The sequence below is a fragment of the Amblyraja radiata genome, chromosome 31 (genome assembly GCF_010909765.2).
Source record: "Amblyraja radiata isolate CabotCenter1 chromosome 31, sAmbRad1.1.pri, whole genome shotgun sequence".
Classification (NCBI taxonomy): domain Eukaryota; kingdom Metazoa; phylum Chordata; class Chondrichthyes; order Rajiformes; family Rajidae; genus Amblyraja; species Amblyraja radiata.
The window spans coordinates 9,665,988-9,689,408 of record NC_045986.1 but is presented as its reverse complement, the minus strand read 5'-3'; the positions used below and the strand labels follow the sequence as shown (position 1 = coordinate 9,689,408).

Here is a 23,421-nt window from a genome sequence, read left to right as displayed (position 1 = left end):
CTTTTAACTTCTCTTGTACCTCAAAAATCGTAGAGGGCAGTTATAGCTATATCACCATCTGGGTACCATTTATACACTCAAAGATAAACCTGGATGTATAATGATGCGTGTAATGCAAGATTATGCCTCGCCCCTCCAGGGGGTTTTACCTTTGTGGTTTCTATTTTTTTTGAGGTGATCAAATGGACTTGATCAAAAGCACAATATGTGTCCAGTCATCTTTCCTGCATTCTTTCCGATATCAAGAGCCCAAAGGTTATTTTGGGGAAATGTTGGAAACAGGTGGAAAGAATCGCCAGGTATCAAATGTATGAGAATGCTAACAAGGTGTTGAATCAAAATATCATCTTGGTTCACTCCAAAAAGAAAAACAATCAGTTAAGATGTGGTTTATCTTTGGAATTGGATTGGCACATAGGGACGTTCTGGAGCTCATATAAACCAAAGATTGATTGCTGGTCTCTATAGTGGAAGAGCCAGCATACAGAGACAATGTTATTTGAACCTTGTTCATTTGTTATTTGAATCAGACACGGAAAGCTTGTCGGTGAAGATAGACATAAAAAGCCGGAGTAACTCAGCGAGTCAGACAACATCTCTGGAGAAAAGGAATAGGTGACGTTTTAGGTCGAGACTCTTCTTCTGACTGAGAGTCAGGGGAAAGGGAAACGAGAGATATAGATGGTGATATGGAGATATATAAAACAAATGAATGAGAGAAAGGAAAAAAAGTAAAGGGCCTGTCCCACGAGCATGCGACCTGCATGCGGCATGCGCGACCAAACCGGAAGCGGGGGCCGCGCGGAGGTTGAGTGATCCCCGTACAGGGCCGGTCCCACCAGCATGCGACTGCATCCGGCGAGCGCGACCAAACCAGAAGCAGGGACCGCGCGGAGGTCGAGTGAGTGACGTGAAGTTCGAGCGAAGTCCGCGGGAAGTTCGCGCGTGACGTACGGCGACAAGATGCTGCGTACGGCGTCAAGACGCTGCGCATGCTCGTCGAGGCAGTGCGTACGGCGTTGAGGTGGCTGCGGGCCGGCAGGCCGTTGCCGCGCGGAATTTTTGAACAAGGTCAGTTTTTCGAAGCCCCGCGCGATGTCGGGACCAGCCCCGCACAACTCCATATGGCTCCGGCGATCGAAGTGGGACCGGCCCCGCGAGGCCGTACGGCTCAAGCGACCACGTTAGGTCGCGCTTGCCGCATGGAGTCGCATGCTCGTGGGACAGGCCCTTTACAATGATAAAGGAAACAGGCCACAGTAAGTTGTGGGCAAGGTGCAAACGAGGTCATTGTTGGAGCTCTGTCTGCGAATAGGTTTAATTCACTCGAAAGCTGGCTCAATTCTTATGGTCCTTTTGACAGTTTTTTTGATTTTCAATTAGCCATATCTCATGAGAAGCGGTGTTTCTCATGGTACACCTGCAGAAGATGGTACATTGTAGACATAAGGAACGGCAGATGCTGGTTTACAAAAAATAACCCACAAAGTGCTGGAGTAACTCAGTCGGTCAGGCAGCATCTCTGTAGAGCGTGGATAGGTGACATTTCAGGTCGGGACCCTTCTTCAGACTGATTTCAGTGGGAGGAAGAAAGTTGGAAGAGAAGGGAGAGCGGGACAACGTCTGGCAAGTGATAGGTGGATACAGGTGAAGGGAGGGGGAAGGGTTGGCAGATGGGTGGACTAAGGTCAGAGATGGTACATTATTCTATACATGCAATATGGGGTGTGTGCTAACATCTCTTGCTGACTGTTATTGACAAATATTGAGGAATGAAAATCAATGAAAGATTACCAAAATCTGAATGACGATCATTCATTCCATTTGGATCCATTCAGCCAGAAATATTACTATTTTCTCTATGGGTTTTTAAAAAACAGTTTCAGTATCTTTATTCCTACAACTCTGTCAACATCTTTATTTTACATGTAGACCAATTGAGAATTTCTAGCTGTGTGTCTTAAAGGACTCATTTCAACTCCTGTAGTTTAATGGGTTGGGTTTCCCGTTTGGTGCCAAAGACCTGAAAGATACCAGAATACAAAGCTTGGTGTGGATGTTTCATTTCATTTCCAGCTTTCGACAACAACACTGATGGCTCAGAGCTGGCCGAGTAATCACACAGATTGCAAATCAAGAATGTTAAAAGCTTTTTAAAATCTTTCAGGAAGTGAAATAAAGAATGGGTTATACAATGTGGATTCATTTGGAATACCATGTTCTTTAAAAAAAAAAACAGAATTTTAAAACAATTGTTTTGAAGATAATAGATCTTGCTCATAACATGAGATTCTCTGTCCCAGGGAGGTTATTGATCTATTTCCTTACAGTGTGGAAGAAGGTCTTTCAGCCCATTGAGTGCTTGCATGGCAGTTCAGCATTTATTATGCATTGGTAGACTGTTTAAAAACTCATTTACACTTGTGATACATTTTTCAGTTGTTTTCACATTGGGGAATGGTGTCTAACGTGTTGAAGTTCACGTTATCAGTGATTTCTCTATTGTTTGCTTAAGTTAAGAAAGCCAAGACTGAGTCTGCAGAGGACAGGGTGGCACAGAGCGTTTGAGTTGCTGGCTTACAGCGCTAGAGACCCGGGTTGAATCCTGACTATGGGTGGTGTCTGTACGGAGTTTGTACCTTCTCCCTGTGACTGCGTGGGTTTTCTTCAGATGCTCCGGTTTTCTCCCACACTCCAAAGATGTGCAGGTTTGTAGTTTAATTAGCTTCTGTAAATTGTCCCTAGTGTATAGGATAGAACAAATTTGGCAGGTCCAAGCTCCCGCTTCAGCCGGTCAACGCTGCAGGGGCTGACATTGAGGTGGTGCATACATATAAATACCTTGGAGTGCACCTTGATAACAAACTGGACTGGTCTGTCAACTCTGACTCCCTCTACAAAAAAGGCCAGAGCAGACTCTTTTTCCTCAGAAGGCTCAAATCCTTCAATGTGTGTAATGCTATGCTGCACATGTTTTACAGCACTGTGGTTGCAAGTGTTATTTTCTACGCTGTTGTCTGCTGGGGCAACAGCATTAGTGCAAAAAACAACAGGAAGCTGGACAAACTGGTTAAACGAGCTAGCTCAGTGCTGGAGGGGAGAGTAGACTCTGGGATGGATGTGCTTGAGAGGCGTATGAGGCACAAGGTGCAGGTCATCCTGAAAAACCCCAGGCATCCCCTCCATGTAATTCTGGAGAGTCAAAAGAGCACTCGGAACAACAACCGGCTCCTCTCCCTGCCCTGTAGAACGGAGCGGTTCAGGAGATCCTTCACCCCTGCAGCCATTAGATTTTATAATTCGGCTGTAGGGGGATGCATTTTGAAATTTTTAATTTTTAACTGTTAATTATTGGTCTTTTTAAGTATTTATTGCTCTCAGGTAGTGTCCACATTGTATTCTATGTATTTTCTGTCTGCGTTCGTTTTGAATCTGTGGGTTTGTTGGTTGGGGGCTTCTGGACATCTGAATTTCCCTGAGGGGATCAATAAAGTATTTATTATTATTATTATTATTATTATTATTATTATAATAATTATTAAATGTACAGGTGAATGTTGGTCGGCGCGGACAAAGCGCCTGTCTCCACACTGTGTCTCAAAAACCAAAACTAAAGCTAAAGAAGCAGGGTATTGGTTACAACCTTTTTACACATCCTCGTTCAAATGTATACATGCTTGGACACTAGAACTCACAGTCTGCAGAGCACTGACAGAAAACTATGATAGGTTGTGAGCATTACAGCCACATGTTCTGTGTCATTATTTTGTGGTCAACTTTTCTAGCATTCGCCAATTGAATTTTCCTGAATAAAATCACTTCTCAGATAGACCAGATAGCCCAGAGAGTGGTGTTGACTTACCTTAAACTGCTACAGCCCTTCTGGCAGAGGGGGGTAGGAAGGTACAGGATTTAGACACAGCACCTTTGAATGACCGGTGTTGTTTCCCGATCAGGATGGTGTAAGTCTTAGGTAGACAAAAATGTTGGAGAAACTCAGCAGGTGAGGCAGCATCTATGGAGCGAAGGAAATAGGCAACGTTTCGCGTCAAAATCCTCCTTCAGACTTAATTTAAGTGTAAGTCTTAATTTAGTTTAGTTTATTGTCACGTGTACTGAGGCACAGTGAAAAGCTTTTGTTGCATGGTAACCAGTCAGTGGAAAGACAATACATGATTACAAACAAGCCATCCACAGTGTATAGATAAATGATAAAGAGAATAACATTTAATGTAAGATAGAGTCCAGTAAAGTCTTATTAAAGATAGTCCCAGAGTCTCCAATGAGGTAGATTATATCTGAGGACTGCATTCTAGTTGGTGATGGGGTAATTCAGTTGCCTGATTACAGCTGGGAAGAAATTGTTCCTGAATCTGGAGGCGTGTATTGTTACATTTCTGTGCCTATTGCCTGATGGGTGAGGGGAGACTGGGGAAACTGCATGTGCTGATGTTCCCATATGCCTGGACCCTTGTGCTTCTTGGAAGTAGATGTCATGGATTTGGGAGTGGTGGGCGGAGGCGGGTGGGAGGCTGAGGATGGTGTGGAGTAGAGAAGGCAGATAATCGCAGAGCAGTTTGCAGATGATACCTTCTACATCCACAGCACATGGAATTAATGTTTTGGATAGTTGATGAGATGCTAATTAAGTGGACTGGATGTGTCTCTTGAGAGTAATTGGAGCTGCACTCATCCAGGCCAGTGGAGTTCTACTACCGTGAATTACTACTAGTGTAGGTAGGTGACAGGGCAATCAGGACAAGATGATGTATAGTTGCAGGGAGATAATGGGGGGGGGAGAGAGGGAATGGACTGATGAGAATGCTCTGAAATCTGTCTTAGACCCTATGGGTGAATGACCTCCTGTGTCAGAGCTGGGGATGGGGAGAGAGAAAGCGAAATAGTCATGTACCGGCAACCAAACAATGAAATGCTTACTTGTTGCAGCATTACAGTCCCATTAACGCAATTATACACACACAACCAGTCACACAATTATTAATAATCAGTAATACTAGGTAACCAGACTGTAACAGTGCAAAACCCAAGCACATAGTCTGAAGAAAGGTCTCGACACGAAACATCACCTATTCCTTTTCTCCCGAGATGCTACCTGACCCACTGAGTTACTCCAGCATTTGTAACCAAAGTAAAGTTCATCAGAGATGATAACTGCTGAGGTAGTTGGTGTTGTGCAATGTTCAACAGCCTGAAGCAGTTTTGAAGCTTGAGAGCATATTTCTCGGATTCATGTATCTTTTTCCCAGTGTTAATGGCGAGATGCGAACATGGCCAAGGTGGTGTAGGTCTTTGATGATATCAACTGGCACTTTAGGTAGCGCCTCCTATAGTGGTGAGAGGTCAGTGCACATTATGAGCCAGGCATTGTCTACCACTTTCTGCAGCCCCCTTTGCTCCTGGGCTTTTGACTTACTAAACCACCAACCAGGCGGTATTGTCTCTGCTATACAACAATGGAAGTTCGATAGTATATTCGGAGAAGTAACGTACCATGAGAAATAAATGAGTGTACTCTCTCTGATTTGTGTATTTCTAGTAGGTGGATATGCTTTGGTCTTTGAAGAGTGAGACAGTCACTGTAATACCCAGCTTCTCATCTGTTCTCTAGCCGTGGTGTTGTGGCAGTTGAATTTCTGGTCAATGTTGATTCCCCCAAAATGAGACTAAGTCATGAAAGTGTTAAGTGGACCAACTGGTCCAGAACGCAGCCGCCCGACTCATCACCCACACCAAATCCTGGCATCACATCACTCCAGTCCTCAAACAACTTCACGAGCTTCCCATCTCCCACCGGATCACCTACAAAATCCTGGTCCTCACCTACAAAGCCCTCCACCATCTGGCCCCCCCATATCTCACTGACCTCCCCTCCCCCTACCAACCCTCACGGTCCCTCAGATCCACATCAGCCGGTCTCCTCTCCATCCACAAATCCAACCTCCGCAGTTTTGGGGACAGAGCCTTCTCCAGGGCAGCTCCCAGGCTCTGGAACTCCCTCCCCCATCTGATCCGCAATTCCGTGTCCCTCACCATCTTCCTGTCCCACCTCAAGACCCATCTCTTCACCTTTGCCTATCCTTAGCCCCACGTCCCCCTCCCTTTTCACCTGTGCTTGAATTGCCTCATATTGTGTTTTGAATTGAATTCTGTCTTTAATTTGTGTACTAGTCATGTCTCTACTATTTATTTCATTCCGCTTACATGTTTTTCCTCTACTTGCTAAATGTTTGTACGGTGTCCTTGAGACTCTTGAAAGGCGCCCATAAATAAAATGTATTATTATTATTATTATCAAGGGTAGGCAGTCTGGCTCTCTCTTATTGAAGATGGTTTTTATCTGGAACTTTTGTGGCAGAAATGTTACATGCTACTAAAAGCCCTGTCTCACGGTACGAGTTCATTCCAAGAGCTCTCCCGAATTAAAAAAAAATCAAACTCGTGGTAAGCAAGGAGAATGAACGTAGAGGGCACGTCGGAGCTCGGGGACGTCTCTTAGAGGCTCGTAACGCTAACGGCAGGTACTCGGAAAGACTTGCTAACGGCAGGTAAGCACGGGAAGACTCGTGAAGATTTTTCAACATGTTGAAAAATGTCCACGAGAGCCCCGAGTACCCACGAGCGGCCATTACCGTAAATCTCCGAGTTCGATTCAGGGCAAACTCGGGAGAGCTCTTGGAATGAACTCGTACCGTGGGACAGGGCTTTTACCCCGTGACTAAATGTTGTCCAGGTCATGTTACGTGCAGGCATGGATACCTTACTTGTAAATATAATTGGAATCTGGAGCACCCGGAGAAAACCCACGCAGGTCACGGGGAGAACGTACAGACTCTGTATAGACACCACCCGTAGTCAGGATCGAAACCGGGTCTCTGGCGCTGCAAGGCAGCAACTCTACCGCTGCACCATCGTTTTGCACACAGGCCGTTTTGTGTGCAGTGACTTGGTGTGTCTTTGTCACTGTAAAATGTCATCCATGGGATAAAAAGGGCTCAGTTAAAATGCTGGATATGTTCATCAATCTGAAAAATGAGTTTCCCATGTTTTATTCCTTAAGCTTCACGTGTAAAGTTGGCCAAAACTGACGTACGCAGAGCCTTGTCAAAGCAATCCTGCTATCTTGGAAATGATCTATAGTGGTATTGAGGTTTGTGGTCCTTGTCCTTGAGGCAAAAAATACACTTAAGCCATCTACAAAATAGCATACACTGTCCAATTCCACCTGTTGTGCTGCTTTTAACATAATTTTCATGAATGTGTAATTTTATTCTCCTTCTAAATAAATGTAAGAGCCTGCAGTTCCCTTTGAGCAGGCATGCAGTCAATGTCTGAGTAAACAATGTTCTCCTTCATGAAATTGATTCAACTTGAAAGTTTTCCTCAACAAGGTAGCAAGCTGCTTGGAGTGAAACATAATTATTGTTATGTTTGTCACCAATCTTGCTCGCTGTGCCAGGGAAACTAAAAGTGACAAGGCATAACTAGTTTGTTCTGGGGATATTGTAGCAGATTTCTGAAATAATGTCTAATTCAAAGAAAATCTCTTTGAGGCTCACAAATTGTTAGTCGACATTCCTTAAAAAAAACTTCAATACAAAGAATGCTGATTATAGGGTTCAAGTCAAACGGATGAACGATCGAGTTAACCGCGGTTAATGATTGTAGGAAATACAGTTTGCTTGTAGTACTCCAATCCTGTTAGATTTATTTTTTGAAGAATTGTAATACTTTTTCACATAGGTTTTCAGAATGACAAAATCTGGCCATGAATCAGTTTCACAACTCCCCTTCAGTGAAAATGCCAAAATGTAATGTTTTACGAATGTCAAAATAACAGCTTCCGTTGGTACAATTTGTCAGGATTCCAGATCCTTGGATCTAATTTATGCTTCAGTGGAGATGGTCTAGAAAGGATGGTTCATTATTTATTGATGTTATTTTCATGGGAATATTGAATAGAGCATTACCCTTTCCAGTAACAGTTATGCTCATTCAGATAAATATGGTTGATTTATGTACCACTTGTAATAGTAAAAGAACAAAAGGACAGACATATGGAAGACACATTGGATGTGTTTGGTTCAGTTTAGTTTATTGTCACCTGTACCGAGGCACAGTGAAAAGCTTTTGTTGCGTGCTAACCAGTCAGCGGAAAGACAATACATGATTACTATCGAGCTGTCCACAGTGTGGGGATAACATTTAGTGCAAGATAAAATCCAGTAAAGACCGATTAAACATATTCTGAGAGACTCCAATAAGGTAAATAGTAGCTCAGGACCACTCTCTAGTTGTTGATAGGATGGTTCAGTTGCCTGATAACAGCTGGGAAGAAACTGCCCCCGAATCTGGAGGTGTGCGTTTTCTCATTTCTGTACCTCTTGCCTGATGCGGGAGGGGAGGAGGAAGTGACCAGGGTGAGACTGGTCCTTGATTATGCTGGTGGCCTTGCCGAGGCAGTGTAATGTGTAGATGGAGTCAATGGAAGGGAGGTTGGTTTGTGTGATAGACTGGGCTGCTTCCACAATTCTCTGCAATTGCTTGCCATCTTAGATGGAGCTATTCCCAAACTATGCTGTGATGCATCCCGATGAAATGCTTTCTACAGCTCATGTATAAGTCGGTGAGAGTTGTTGAGGACACGCTGAATTTCCTAAGCCTTCGAAGGAAGTAGAGGAGTCGGTGTGCTTTACTGGCTACTGCTTGGATATGGATGGTCCAGGACAAGTTGCTGGTGATATTTACTCCTAGGAACTTGAAACCTTCAACCATCTCTACTTTAGTGCCATCACTGCCTAGCACTTCGTCACTAGTGGTATGTGTATCACTTCCCCTGTAGTCGATGACTATCTCCTTTGCCTTGCTGATATTCAGAGTAACCAGGTAACGAGGTTCTCAGTCTCCTTCCTGCACTCCGTCTCCTCGTCATTTGATATGCGGCCCACAACGGTGGTGTCATCCGCGAATTTGTAGATTGAATTGGATTTGTACGTGGCTGCCCAGTCGTGGGTGTACAAGGAATAAAGAAGGGGGCTGAGGGTGCTTCCTTTGCAAGGCACCAGTGTTGAGGATTATCGTAGAGGATGATTTGTCCCCTATCCTCCCTAATTGTGATCTGTTGGTCAGGATGTCGAGGAGCAGTGAGGCCCCACCTCTCTCTGCCATGCTGTGGCTGGGTCTTGTAAATCCCCAGCCTCCACCACAGTACATTCTCCTCAGTGGTAGAGAAAATTCTGACAGGTTTCTAAATTCACAAATGTGGGTTTTGGTTTGCTGTTTGACTTTATGTTTGAGGCATGTGGAGTCTTGTTTGGAAGCACCACTAAACTAATTAGGTATGTTTGATGTGGTGAAAGTTGGTGATGCAGAAAGAAGTTAACATTCCTTTTACATTCTTTCTCAGTGCATAACATGGTTTTGTCAGGTGGGTAACGTTATTCACAATACTTTATAATAATAGATGCTTTATACAGTCATTGTCAATTTGAGTATAATTCAAGAACACGGTTTCAGACTCTTAGATGAATGTTTGATTATGAAAATATTTTTTTGTAAAATTTCCATATTTCAAAACACCAAAGCACCTACTCCTGCAGGTTATGAGTGCCCGCTTTTGGACACCCTGTACATACGAGCGAGTATTGAAGAGATGATCGAAATGGGTGGGAGTGGATTTGCCAGCAGCTGTGGGACTATAGGCATCTTCTGCTGGTGCGGACAGGGCACTTCCCTCCTCCCACCTTCCCTCCCCCACCCCACCCTAACCGAGTCACAACTATCATGGGCTCAGTCACTCAGAGTCAGTGAGGCTGGCTAGTGGTTCACTTCCCTTGCCTGCTCTCTCCTGTCACAGCTGTTTTTGTGATCCTCTCCCACACACTGTTTTTATTCATTTCCGACTTCTGAACAGTTTGCGTCACGAGTAGCCCTCAGGAACAGGATTAGCCCTGTCCTAATCCGGATCTACCTGTATATTGTCAATTAAAATCCTTCGCTGCTGTAAAAGATAGAGATGTAGATGTTGTGTACATGGACGTCAGTAAGGCATTCGACAAGGTTCTGCATTGTAGGCTGCTCTGGAAGGTTAGATCGCATGGGATCCAAGGAGAGATAGCCAAATGGATTGCAAATAGGCTCCATGGAAGGAAGCAGAGGGTGATGGTGGAAGGTTGCTTCTCAGACTGGAGGCCTGTAACTAGTGGTGTGCCTCAGGTTTTGGTGCTGGGCCCATTACTGTCTGTCATCTTCATCAATGATTTGGATGAGAACATACAGGGCAAGATTAGCGAGTTTGCTGATGATACAAAGGTTAGTGGTTTTGCAGATAGTGAAGATGGTTGTGAACAATTACAGCAGGATCTGAATCGATTGGCCAGGTGGGCGGAGGAATGGTTGATGGAATTTAATACAGAGAAGCGTGAGGTGTTGCATTTTGGGATGTCGAACAAGGGCAGGACCTACACTGTAAATGGTAGGCCTCTGGGAAGTGTTGTAGAGCAGAGGGATCTAGGAGTACAGGTGCATGGTTCCTTGAAGGTCGAGTCGCAGGTAGCTAAGGTGGTCAAAAAGACTTTTGGCATTTTGGCCTTCATCAGTCAGAGTATTGAGTATAGAAGTTGGGAGGTCATGTTGCAGTTGTAAAAGACGTTGGTGAGACCACATTTAGAATATTGTGTTCAGATCTAGGCACCATGTTATAAGAAAGATATTATCAAGCTGGAAAGGGTTCAGAAAAGATTTACGAGGATGTTGCCAAGACTAGAGGGTGTGAACTATAGGGAGAGGTTGAGTAGGCTGAGTTTCTATTCCATGGAGCGCAGGAGGATGATGCGTGATCTTATAAAGGTGTACAAAATCATGAGAGGAATAGATCAGGTAGATGCACAGAGTCTTTTGCCCAGAGTAGGGAAATCGAGGACCAGAGGACATAGGTTCAAGGTGAAGGGGAAAAGATTTAATAGGAATCCGAGGGATTAACTTTTTCTCACAAAGGGTGTATGGAACAAACTGCCAGAGGAGGTAGTTGAGGCTGGGAATAACCCATCATTTAAGAAGCAGTTGGACAGGTACATGTACAGGTTTGGAGGGATATGGACCAAGCGCAGGCAAGTGGGACTAGGGTAGCTGGGACATTGTTAGCCGGTGTGGGCGAGTTCGGCCGAAGGGCCTGTTTCCACACTGTATGACTCTATGACCTCCGGCTTCTTATTTCATATTTAATGAAACCATTCTGCTGGTCAAGCCTATGCAGGCTTCTATCCCAATGCCTCACTTCATTGTTGGAAGAAACTGTGAGAAGCTCATTAAATGAGCGGGAGAATGTGAAAACTCATCACATACAGTGCTGGAAGTCGGGATCGAACGCAGGCCACTGGGCTGAGAGACAACAACACTGTGCTCTCCACCATTCTACTGTACAAGTTAAAACCTCTCTTAGCTCCTCCACCTTCAGCTTTCCCTGTGGAAGCTTGTGGTCTTCTTTATCACTGAGATCGAGAACCTTTATCGAGCTTGGCGGTCTGCTGGGGTTTAAAATTAAAAAACAAGCTGACCGCAGCCAGCCTGAACCTGGCCATAGCTTGAGTGCTTATAAATTTACCCCTCTCCGATCTAACCATCATAAATATAACAATATCAAACCTGCCATTAATCTGTTTGAGGATGAAACACTATATTAATGAAGTTCAGAGAGCACATGTGGTAAGACTGAGCAAATCAGCCTGACCTGTTAATGCATTGAGCAGGCTGGCATGACCTGAACCAGCCCCAATGTTTACCAGAGTATCTGACATCTGACCTGCTTAATTCCCCACATGCAGTCTAGTCCAGTCAGGCACACGTCAGACATTTAGATTCCCGCTCAACTGCCTCTGTTGTTTTCCTCTCCTCTCCTGGCCTCTCCAAGCCAAGTATCCCCTGACCCCGCATCTTTTTCTATTCCAGCTCTCCTCATGGTCTCCCCAAGATTATCTTCTGCATGAAACCCACCTTCTGTTCATTCATTCCTGACCTTGCCTGGTTGGAGTCTATTCTCAGTCCCTTCCTAACCCCAAAATACAGTATGGTAACAGGCCCTTCGGCCCACCGAGTCTAAGTTAACCATTGACCACCCATTCACACTAGTTCTATGTTCTCCCACTTTCTCATTCACTCCCTACACACTAAGAGCAATTTACAGAGGCCAATAGACCTTCAAACCCGTGCATCTTTGGGATGTGGGGGGAAACCGGAGCACCCGGAGGAAACCCATGCAGTCACAGGAGGCACAGACAGATCAAGCCTGGGTTTCTGCCGCTGTGAGGCAGTAGGTCTATCAGCTGCTCTGAATCTTCAATCATTATGTACCATCGTGTCCCCTGATAAAAAATCTCTCCCTATTTTTGCAATCTACCACCTATCTCCAAATTTCCTTTCATCTCAATTCCTGAATATGGTGTTACCTTCCAATTCCTTCTAATATATGTTTCCTTTCTGCGTTTTCATGTTTGAACCTTCTGGTCAGGCTTCGCCCTCTGATCTCTGAAAGTCTTATCGAAGCCACAAATAACGTTACCTATCACAATGGTAAATACCTCACTTTGCTCTTCTCAGTATATCTGGAGCCTCCAACATAACTGACCACATCCAATGCCTTTCCTCCGTATTCCAGCTGGGAAGAACTGCCTTGTCTGGTTTATAGATCCAGCTGCAGCCAAATAATCTTTGGCAATGGCTCCTCATCCCACACCCAAGAATTCCCTTGTTTTAGACCTAGTTGCAGCCCAGGGTAATACCACTGGAAGACCGTGTACAGCCCCACATTTATGCTAATTTATAGATATGTGAAGATAAAAAGATTAGTTAAAACAAATGTAGGTCCCTTGCAGTCAGAAATAGGTGAATTGATCATGGGGAACAAGGACATGGCAGACCAATTGAATAACTACTTTGGTTCTGTCTTCACTAAGGAAGACATAAATAATCTGCCGGGAATAGCAGGGGACCGGGGGTCAAATGAGATGGAGGAACTGAGTGAAATCCAGGTTAGCCGGGAAGGTGTTAGGTAAATTGAATGGATTAAAGGCCGATAAATCCCAAGGGCCAGATAGGCTGCATCCCAGAGTACTTAAGGAAGTAGCCCCAGAAATAGTGGATGCATTAGTGATAATTTTTCAAAACTCTTTAGATTCTGGAGTAGTTCCTGAGGATTGGAGGGTAGCTAATGTAACCCCACTTTTTAAAAAGGGAGGGAGAGAGAAAACGGGGAATTACAGACCAGTTAGCCTAACGTCGGTAGTGGGGAAACTGCTAGAATCAGTTATTAAAGATAGGATAGCAGCACATTTGGAAAGTGGTGAAATCATTGGACAAAGTCAGCATGGATTTACAAAAGGTAAATCATGTCTGACGAATCTTATAGAATTTTTCGAGGATGTAAATAGTAGAGTGGATAAGGGAGAACCAGTGGATGTGTTATATCTGGACTTTCAGAAGGCTTTCGACAAGGTCCCACATAAGAGATTAGTATACAAACTTAAAGCACACGGTATTGGGGGTTCAGTATTGATGTGGATAGAGAACTGGCTGGCAGACAGGAAGCAAAGAGTAGGAGTAAACGGGTCCTTTTCACAATGGCAGGCAGTGACTAGTGGGGTACCGCAAGGCTCAGTGCTGGGACCCCAGCTATTTACGATATATATTAATGATTTGGACGAGGGAATTGAATGCAACATCTCCAAATTAGCGGATGACACGAAGCTGGGGGGCAGTGTTAGCTGTGTGGAGGATGCTAGGAGGCTGCAAGGTGACTTGGATAGGCTGGGTGAGTGGGCAAATGCATGGCAGATGCAGTATAATGTGGATAAATGTGAGGTTATCCACTTTGGTGGCAAAAACAGGAAAGTAGACTATTATCTGAATGGTGGTCGATTAGGAAAGGGGGAGCTGCAACGAGACCTGGGTGTCATGGTACACCAGTCATTAAAAGTAGGCATGCAGGTGCAGCAGGCAGTGAAGAAGGCGAATGGTATGTTAGCATTCATAGCAAAAGGATTTGAGTATAGGAGCAGGGAGGTTCTACTGCAGTTGTACATAGTTCCTCCTGTACATGTACATTGTACATGCAGTTCCTCCTCATAGGCTCCAAATCCACACTCAGCAAAATCAATAACCCCACTCTCACCATCGACGGCACCACTGTCTCCCCATCTCCCAAGGCCCGCAACCTTGGCGTGATCTTTGATTCCACCCTCTCCCTTGAGCCTCACATCCGCCATGTCATTAAAACCTCCTTCTTTCATCTCCGCAACATCGCCAAACTCAGACCCTCTCTCACACCTCCCGCTGCTGAAAGACTCATCCATGCCTTCATCTCCTCCCGACTGGACTATTGCAACTCACTTCTCCTTGGCATCAGCTCCAGCTACATCAACCGACTCCAACTGGTCCAGAACGCAGCCGCCCGACTCATCACCCACACCAAATCCCGGCATCACATCACTCCAGTCCTCAAACAACTTCACTGGCTTCCCATCTCCCACCGGATCACCTAAAGAATCCTGATCCTCACCTACAAAGCCCTCCACCCCCCATATCTCACTGACCTCCTCTCCCCCTACCAACCCTCACGGTCCCTCAGATCCACATCAGCCGGTCTCCTCTCCATCCACAAGTCCAACCTCCGCAGTTTTGGGGACAGAGCCTTCTCCAGGGCAGCTCCCAGGCTCTGGAACTCCCTCCCCCAACTGATCCGCAATTCCGTGTCCCTCACCATCTTCCAGTCCCGCCTCAAGACCCATCTCTTCACCTCTGCCTATCCTTAGCCCCACGTCCCCCTCCCTTTTCATCTGTGCATTAATTGCCTCATATTGTGTTTTGAATTGTATTCTGTCTTTACTTTGTGTACTAGTCATATCTCTACTATTTATTTCATTCCCCTAACATGTTTTTCCTCTACATGCTAAATTTTTGTAAGGTGTCCTTGAGACTCTTGAAAGGCGCCCATAAATAAAATTTATTATTATTTATTAATACAGGGTCTTGGTGAGACCACACCTGGAGTATTACGTACAGTTTTGGTCTCTTAATCTGAGGAAGGACATTCTTGCCATAGAGGGAGTACAGAGAAGGTTCACCAGACTGATTCCTGGGATGTCAGGACTTTCACAAGAAGAAAGACTGGATAGACTTGGCTTGTACTCGCGAGAATTTAGAAGATTGAGGGGGGATCTTATAGAAACTTACAAAATTCTTAAGAGGTTGGACAAGCTAGATGCAGGAAGATTGTTCCCGATGTTGGGGAAGTCCAGAACAAGGGGTCACAGTTTAAGGAGAAGGGGGAAATCTTTTAGGACCGAGATGAGGAAAACATTTTTCACACAGAGAGTGGTGAATCTCTGGAATTCTCTGCCACAGAAGATAGTTGAGGCCAGTTCATTGGCTATATTTAAGAGGGAGTTAGATGTGGCCCTTGTGGCTAAAGGGATCAGGCGGTATGGAGAAAAGGCAGGTACAGGATACTGAGTTGGATGATCAGCCATGATCATATTGAATGGCGGTGCAGGCTTGAAGGGCCGAATGGCCTACTCCTGCACCTATTTTCTATGTTTCTAATGGTGCTGAGCTCCACATTACTACCTGCCTTTTGTCTCTAACTCATCACACTGGTTATCTGATATCCAGCCCTGGAGGAACATAACTAATGCAATGCCCTCCATAATGTTTGGGACAAAGACACATCATTTATTTATTTGCCTCTGTACTTCACAATTTGACATTTGTAATAGAAAAAAATAAAGTGCACATTGTCAGATTTTAATAAAGGCCATTTTTATACATTTTGGTTTCACCATGTAGAAATTACAGCTGTGTTTATGCATAGTCCCCCCATTTCAGGCAATCATAATGTTTGGGACACATGGCTTCACAGGTGTTTGTAATTGCTCAGGTGTGTTTAATTGCCTCCTCTCAGCTCCTAGTCTTTCCTCCAGTCTTTCCATCACCTTTGGAAACTTTTATTGCTGTTTATCAACATGAGGACCAAAGTTGTGCGAATGAAAGTCAAAGAAGCCATTATGAGACTGAGAAACAAGAATATAACTATTACAGAGACATCAGCCAAACCTTATGCTTACCAAAATCCACTGTTTGAAACATCATTAAGAAGAAAGAGAGCACTGGTGAGCTTACTAATCGCAAAGGGACAGGCAGGCCAATGAATACCTCCACAGCTGATGACAGAAGAATTCTCTCTATAATAAAGAAATATCCCCAAACACCTGTCCGACAGATCAGAAACACTCTTCAGGAGTCATGTATGGATTTGTCAATGACCACTGTCCACAGAAGACTTCAACAGAAATACAGAGGCTACACTACAAGATGCAAACCACTGGTTAGCCACACAGCACGTTCTACAGCAAGACAATGATCCCAACAATACTGCTAAAGCAACAGTACTGCTAAAGCAAAGGAGTTTTTCAAAGCTAAAAAATGGACAATTCTTGAGTGGTCAAGTCACTCATCTGATCTGATCCCACTTGAGCATGCCTTTTATATGGTGAAGAGAAAACTGAAGGGGACTAGTACACAAAACAAGCATAAGCTAAAGATGGCTACAATACAGGCCTGCCAGAGCATCACCAGAGAAGACACCCAGCAACTGGTGATGTCCATGAATGAATGTCCATGTTGTTAAGCTGGAAAGAGTGCAACTTCAATGCGGCCAAGAGCAGAACAGTTGCCGTACCAGCTGAGATGTCAAAAACAGAAAGGATAAAACCCCTCAGAATTACACAAAATAAAACCACACGATCACACTATCAAGACATCATGGCTCTCCATCTGGCTTCTACTATGTTGTTTGAATCACTTTTTCTAAATTTAGTCTCTTTATTATGTTCAATCATTCAAGGGGCAAAAAAAAGCAGAAGTAATTGGAGACTTTGTCATTTTTTCTCACATCTCAGGTGACTCAGTAACATTAAAAATGCGCAAAGGAAGCTCATATCGTGTTTTATTAGCAAAGGGAATTAATGTAAATTGGAATTTTTACCTTGTAGGTACTCATTTTATTTGTCAAAAAATCTTTGTCGTGAATGAGCAATATTTTAATCTGCCTAACTGGCATTATTTTCCAATTTAGCCAATTACAGATGATACTTTAAATTATAGAATGGTGATATGAACCATGCAACAATGGGCTCATACTACAGCAGCCTGTTCATATTATGAGGTGATAATTTAAATGTCAACCTTATTTATGCTGACTTCTTCCTGTTTTAATTAAGGGTCAGGCATCCAAAGTTTTTACTGTTTTGCTTTCCACAGATGCTGTCTGGCCTGCTGAGTTTTACCAGCATATTCTATTTTTATTTCAGATTTTTTCATAAATTCATGTTATAGGACATCAGGCCATATTAGGCCATTCAGCCCATCAAGTAGGTTGTGTAGGCTGGGACTCTATTCCTTGGAGCGCAGGAGGCTGAGGGGTGATCTTATAGAGGTGTATACGATTATGAGAGGAATGGATTGGGTAGATGCACAGGGTCTCTTGCCTAGGGTAGGTGAATCGAGGACCAGAAGACATAGGTTTAAGGTGAAGGGGAAAAGATTTAATAGGAATCGGAGGGGTAACTTTTTCACATAAGTTCACATAAGGTGGATGTATGGAACAAGCTGCCAGAGGAGGTAGTTGAGGCTGGGACTATCCCAACATTTAAGAAACAGTTAGACAGGTACATGGATAGGACAGGTTTGGAGGGATATGGACCAATTGCTGGCAGGTGGGACTAGTGTAGCTGGGACATTTTGGCCGGTGTGGGCAAGTTGGGCCGAAGGGCCAGTTTACACACTGTATCACTCTATGATTCTATATGTGTATGTGTGTGTGTGTTCCGCCATTTCAATCATAGGTGATCTATCTTTCCCTCTCAACACCATTCTGCTGCTTTCTCTTTCCACATATGCTTGCTGACATGCCGAATTTTACCAGCATTTTCTATTTTTATTTCAGATTTTCAGCATTTGTAGTTTTTTGATCTTTCACTTAGACGTATGATGTCAGCCATCTCTCCCCCATATAATAATGTTTATCTGCAGAATAATACAAACAACTTTAACTCAAAGATTTGGTTAATATAATATGATTTTTAGTCTCAAATGTTACTGGTCTACATCATCTGCACTTTTATACTGAGAATGCAACTGGAATCTTCGGCTCAAAAGCTGTTTCTACAGAGTCGCTGCCTGTCTGCGGCCAAACTCAGTGCGGACCAGAACTTGAAGACGTCAGTCAAACCCTCTTCAAGACGGTTTTCCACAGAATTCTGTGTTTTGCGTTATCAATGCTTACTAACAGGATTTGCCTTTGGTGTTCTTGCTATTGGATATGTCATAAAGCAAGTCTGCAAAATAAATGGTGCACAAAAAAGCTGGAGAAACTCAGCGGGTGCAGCAGCATCTATGGAACGAAGGAAATAGGCAACGTTTTGCGCCAAAACCCTTCTTCAGACTGATGGGGGGTGGGCGGAGAGAAGAAAGGAAAAAGGAGGAGGAGGAGCCCGAGGGCTGAGGGAGAGATAGGAAGGGGAGGAGACAGCAAGGGCTAACAAAATTGGGAGAATTCAATGTTCATGCCCCCAGGATGCAGACTCCCCAAGCGGAATATGAAATAATTCCATGGCTAGAGCGAGTAGAAATAATTAAAAACTCCACTGCAAAATCTCTGCAAAATAAATCTTGTCTTAAATGACTATCATTCACAACATCATGGGATACGCCTCATGCCAGGTTTCTTAAACCTTTGGCTGTGAAGATGTACTTTGTTTTTCCTGATCTTATTCATAGATTCATACGGCACGGAAAAAGGTCCTTCGTCACAACTCGTCTATCTCAACCAAGATGCTCATCTAAGATGGTCCCATCAGTCACATTTGGTCCATATCCTTCTAAATCTTTCAAATCCATGTATCTATCCAAGTGTCAATTAAATGTTGTTATAATACCTGCCTCAACTACCTCGTCTGGCAGCCCATTCCATATTCCCACCACCCTCTGAATGGAAAACCTGCCCCTCAGGTTTCTATTAAATCTTTCCCCTCTCACAGAAAACCTGTGTCCTCTGGTTCTTGATTTCCCTACTGAGTACATTCACCTGATCAATTCCCCTCATGGTGAAGTGAATAAAATCCATTTTAAAATATAGGTTTAGCAAAACTGATTTTTTGAAGTATTCAGGGAGCTAGGAATATTCCGTGTGGCAGAAATGACTACGCAAAGTTTTAATAGCAGTTTTGAATGTTTTGGAGGTGAGTTCGAAGGAAGTCTATTTCTACTGGGGCGGCATGGTGGCACAGTGGTAGAGCTGCTGCCTTACAGTGCTTGCATCGCCAAAGACCCGGGTTCGATCCTGACTATGGGTGCTGTCTGCACGGAGTTTGTACGTTCTCCCTGTGAACGCGTGGGATTTCTCCGGGTGCTCCGGTTTTCTCTCACATTCCAAAGACGTGCAGGTTTGTGGATTAATTGGCTTCTGTACATTATCTCTAGTCTGTCGGGTAGAACTCATGTATGGGTGATCGCTGGCTGGCGCAGACTCGGTGGGCCGAAGGGCCTGTTTCCACGCCATATCTCTAAACCTCACTAAATTAATGCACTTGGAAGTAAACAAAGACCAGCTCTTTGTGTTTCTGGCATTCTAGGTAGATATCCATGAAGCTCATTAATGTAAAACCTGGGCTGCAGTAGTGAAGTAGCACCTTAACTGTCAGCATTCAGTTACCTTCTGTCCAATCTTCTTGATTAGAGGTTTAAGTGTTCCTTCCTTCAGTCGATAGCTACCTGTGACCATTTTCAAATCACAGGATTTAATACCAGCACGGCCATGTACGGAGGTGCAGATCTGCCTCTCATTTACTTCCTTGCATTTCATTTGCCCCTTGGATGGGAGAACATTTAAAAATGAGACTAATTTTAGAAAGGGAGATTCAAACAATATAGTAGGCCAGATGGAGAGCCATGGTGTATTGATACTGTGATTGTGTGCTTTTATTTTGTGTCATTTCTGAGGGGGTTTTTTCCTTCCTGTTTATGAAGTTTCCCCTCTGTACACTCAAGGTGCTTTCACACCATTGTTGGCAAGTTTAAAGCTTATTCTGGATCTTAGTAAAGATTCCAGGCCGATATTTGAGATTATTTCCTCCTGTTAACACAAGGTGCCTATGAGAAAAATTAAGTTTAGGTATTCTGTTTTGGTATTTTACAGGTTTAAAAATATCTTCTATCATTCTCTGCATGGAAGTTGGCAACAGATGCTAGCTCAGGCTAGAATATTTGTCATCCAAGTACTGTGGTGCAGTGACTGTTAAATGTATTTTATACAAGACCTCTGAGACAAAGCGTTAAATCTAATGAAGGAAAAGGGAATTTCTATTGAATTCTTGTTTTGACTAATAAGACCTCAGGTACTTGAAAAGCTAACTAAAATTGAAGTTGCGTGGAGTTATTTGGCAGTGGTTTCAATAGCAGTGAATAAAAATAAGCATTTTTATAATGCATGTGGGGATTTTAAGTGAGGGCTTTCTAATGCAAGAGATTCAAGATTCTGCACTTTGTTTTAGCTTTATTGATTAGTTGCTGGAATTTACCTAAAATTTCACCGGTAATTTCTTAATACAGACTAAATGACTGGGGTTCCTGTTTATTACTTGATTTGTACCATTCATCCTCTTGTGGTTGCGAAGATTTTGATAGGAAGTGGTCGGGCTACTTGCAGGCGAGAGTGCTTTGCCATTGCGTATATATCTGGAAGTTTGTGCTCCTATGCAAATATGTGTATGCCTATATTTAATTGTTAAAGGTTTCCCCTTTTAGCTGACCAGTCGGTAACCCACCACAACCCCACTCAAAAACATTTGTTGATATGACTGTTTGGTAATTTGGCTCAAACCATAACATCTATTACATAGAAACAGAACTTACTGAAGGACGGCATGGAACGTCTATTGATACTATTGAATCTTATTCAACTTCCAAATAATTGACTGAGTTTTAGCTTCCGTGTTCATTTGCATTTCTTTGTACTTCTGACATCACCTTCCACCATCTGCCCTTTCTATTCATTCACCAGTTAACATTTTCCCTGCTCCTCACACCTTGTTCCCTGACTGGAGTGGTGCGACCTCTGGTATCATCTCCCTTTGAGAAATGGTCGGACTTCCACTTAAATGGTGCAGAATGAGAATTCAAGTTCTAGTGCCGAGGCACTGTTCCTTCATGTTCCATCTAAAATAAGCAGATAATTTATTAAAACTATTTGTTTTAAATCCATTAAATCCATCTGTGTATTTACTCCTCTATAAAAAGACTTGGGCATTGCTTCTCCACTTTGAATGAGCTATGGTTTACATCTAATGCTAAGTTTAGTTTAGAGATACAGCATGGAAACAGGACGTCTGTCCCACCGAGTTCACGCCGACTATCATTCACCCGTTCACCTCGTTCTATGTTATCTGCTTTCTCATCCGCTCCTTTGGGACAATTTACAGAAGCCGATTAACCTACAAACCCGCGCGTCTTGGGGATGTGGGAGGAAACTGAAGCACCCGGAGGAAACCCACGTGGTCACAGGGAGAACGGACAAACTCCACACAGCCAGCACCGGAGGACAGGATCGAACCCTAGTCTCATGCGCTGTGAGCCAGCAGATCTAACAGCTGTGCCACTGATAGAATCAGAGCAAGCTCACATCACAGAAGAACAGCCCATCCGTGTCTGCACAACCACCCTTTATTTCTGATTGATTGAAATGATAGCAGTCTAAATGTGATATTATTGATTTGGATAAATGTAGATGAGGAAAGCTTACATTTGGGAATAACACACCAAAGTGATGCATCTTATTTAATATTTAACCTCTAACTATAATGAAGCATTCTTATTTTTCTAACTCTCAGGCTGATTTCTGGCAAGTTTGAATATTGATTCTTTTTACATCATTTCAAGGTGAACTTTAAAATAAATAATTATTGAACATTCACATAGAAATATAGTTTTCATTTAAAAATATTCAAGAACAGATATGGGTTACCTCTGATACATTCTGCGAGGCCAAAGAGTGATACAGGGTGGAAACAGGCCCTTCGGCCCAACTTGCCCACAATGGCCAACATATCCCAGCTACACTAAAGAGCACTGAATAAGCATATCAACTCCTACAAGTTGAAAGAGAACCAGAGGACATAGGTTTAAGGTAAAAGATTTAATAGGAATCTGAAGGGTAACATATTCACACAAAGGGTGGTGGGTGCATGGAACAAGCTGCTAGAGGTGGGAGTTGAGTCTGGGACTATCCCAACGTTTAAGAAACAGACAAGTAGATGGATAGGACAGGTTTGGATGGACATGGACCAAGCGCAGACAAGTGGGACTAGTGTAGCTGGGATATGTTGGCCGTTGTGGGCAAGTTGGGAAGGAGACTTGAAGAACCAAATAGGCACAAGGAACTGTAGGTGCTGGTTTATTTTGAAAAGGTGCTGGAGTAACTCAGCGGGTTTGGCAGCTAGAACATTCGTAACATGTTCTACACACACGGCCTACACAACCTCTCCCTATAGCTCAGACCCTCGAGTCCTGGCAACTTTCTTGTAAAACTTCTCTGTACCCTTTCCTATAACGTTCAAGGGTATACATCCTATCGAAAAGTTCAAGGGTATACCTCCTATCCTATCGAACATTTCATGTCTGGACCTTTCTTCAGACTGGAAGGATCCCAATCCAAAATGTCACCTACCTATGTTCTCCAGAGATGCTGCCTGATCCGCTGAGTTACTTCAGCGCTTGGTGTGGGTTTTTTTTTTGGAAGAACCAAGTGGCAGCTCTGCTCTAAACCTATAGAAGGACACTTCCAAGGCATTGTTTCAGAAGGGCAGGAAGATATTTAGTTCTTTTTGGCATCAGGTTAAATAAATAAAGAGGGCTGGCTTGGTGCAGGAACAGAGGAGCTGTTTCATTGCACATTACAGTAGTTGAGCCAGAGCTTGCTGCCAACAGTGAGTCACTCATGCTCCCCATTGACACAGAAGCCTGGAAGTGCCGTTAATAGTCCTCCTATGTCGGCTTGCTGCAAGCGTACTAGAGCATAGTACACTGCAGCACACTATAGTACACTACGCGGTGCTCAATGCTTGTACCGAACCTTGTACCGAATATTCAAAAGCAATCAAAATTCATAAACATTTAAAAATTATCTTAAAACAATTTAAAATATTAACGCAACCTAATTTAAAAGATGTGATGTATTACATTATTTCCTTGCAACCATAGCTGTGAATTCAAGTGAATGTCTAACCTGGCGTAGGTTGAACGGGCAGCTTTCCCCAGCATAGCTGCAGAGGAATTCAGTAAGTTTATGCTCTGTTGTTG

At 43.6% G+C, this 23,421-nt stretch overlaps 1 protein-coding gene across 1 annotated transcript in view; it reads left to right on the top strand.

Annotated features, from left to right (window-relative positions):
- The window catches only part of pex14 (peroxisomal biogenesis factor 14), a 266,863-nt gene that overhangs the window by 213,069 nt on the left and 30,373 nt on the right, over positions 1–23,421 (top strand). The window lies entirely within an intron of this gene.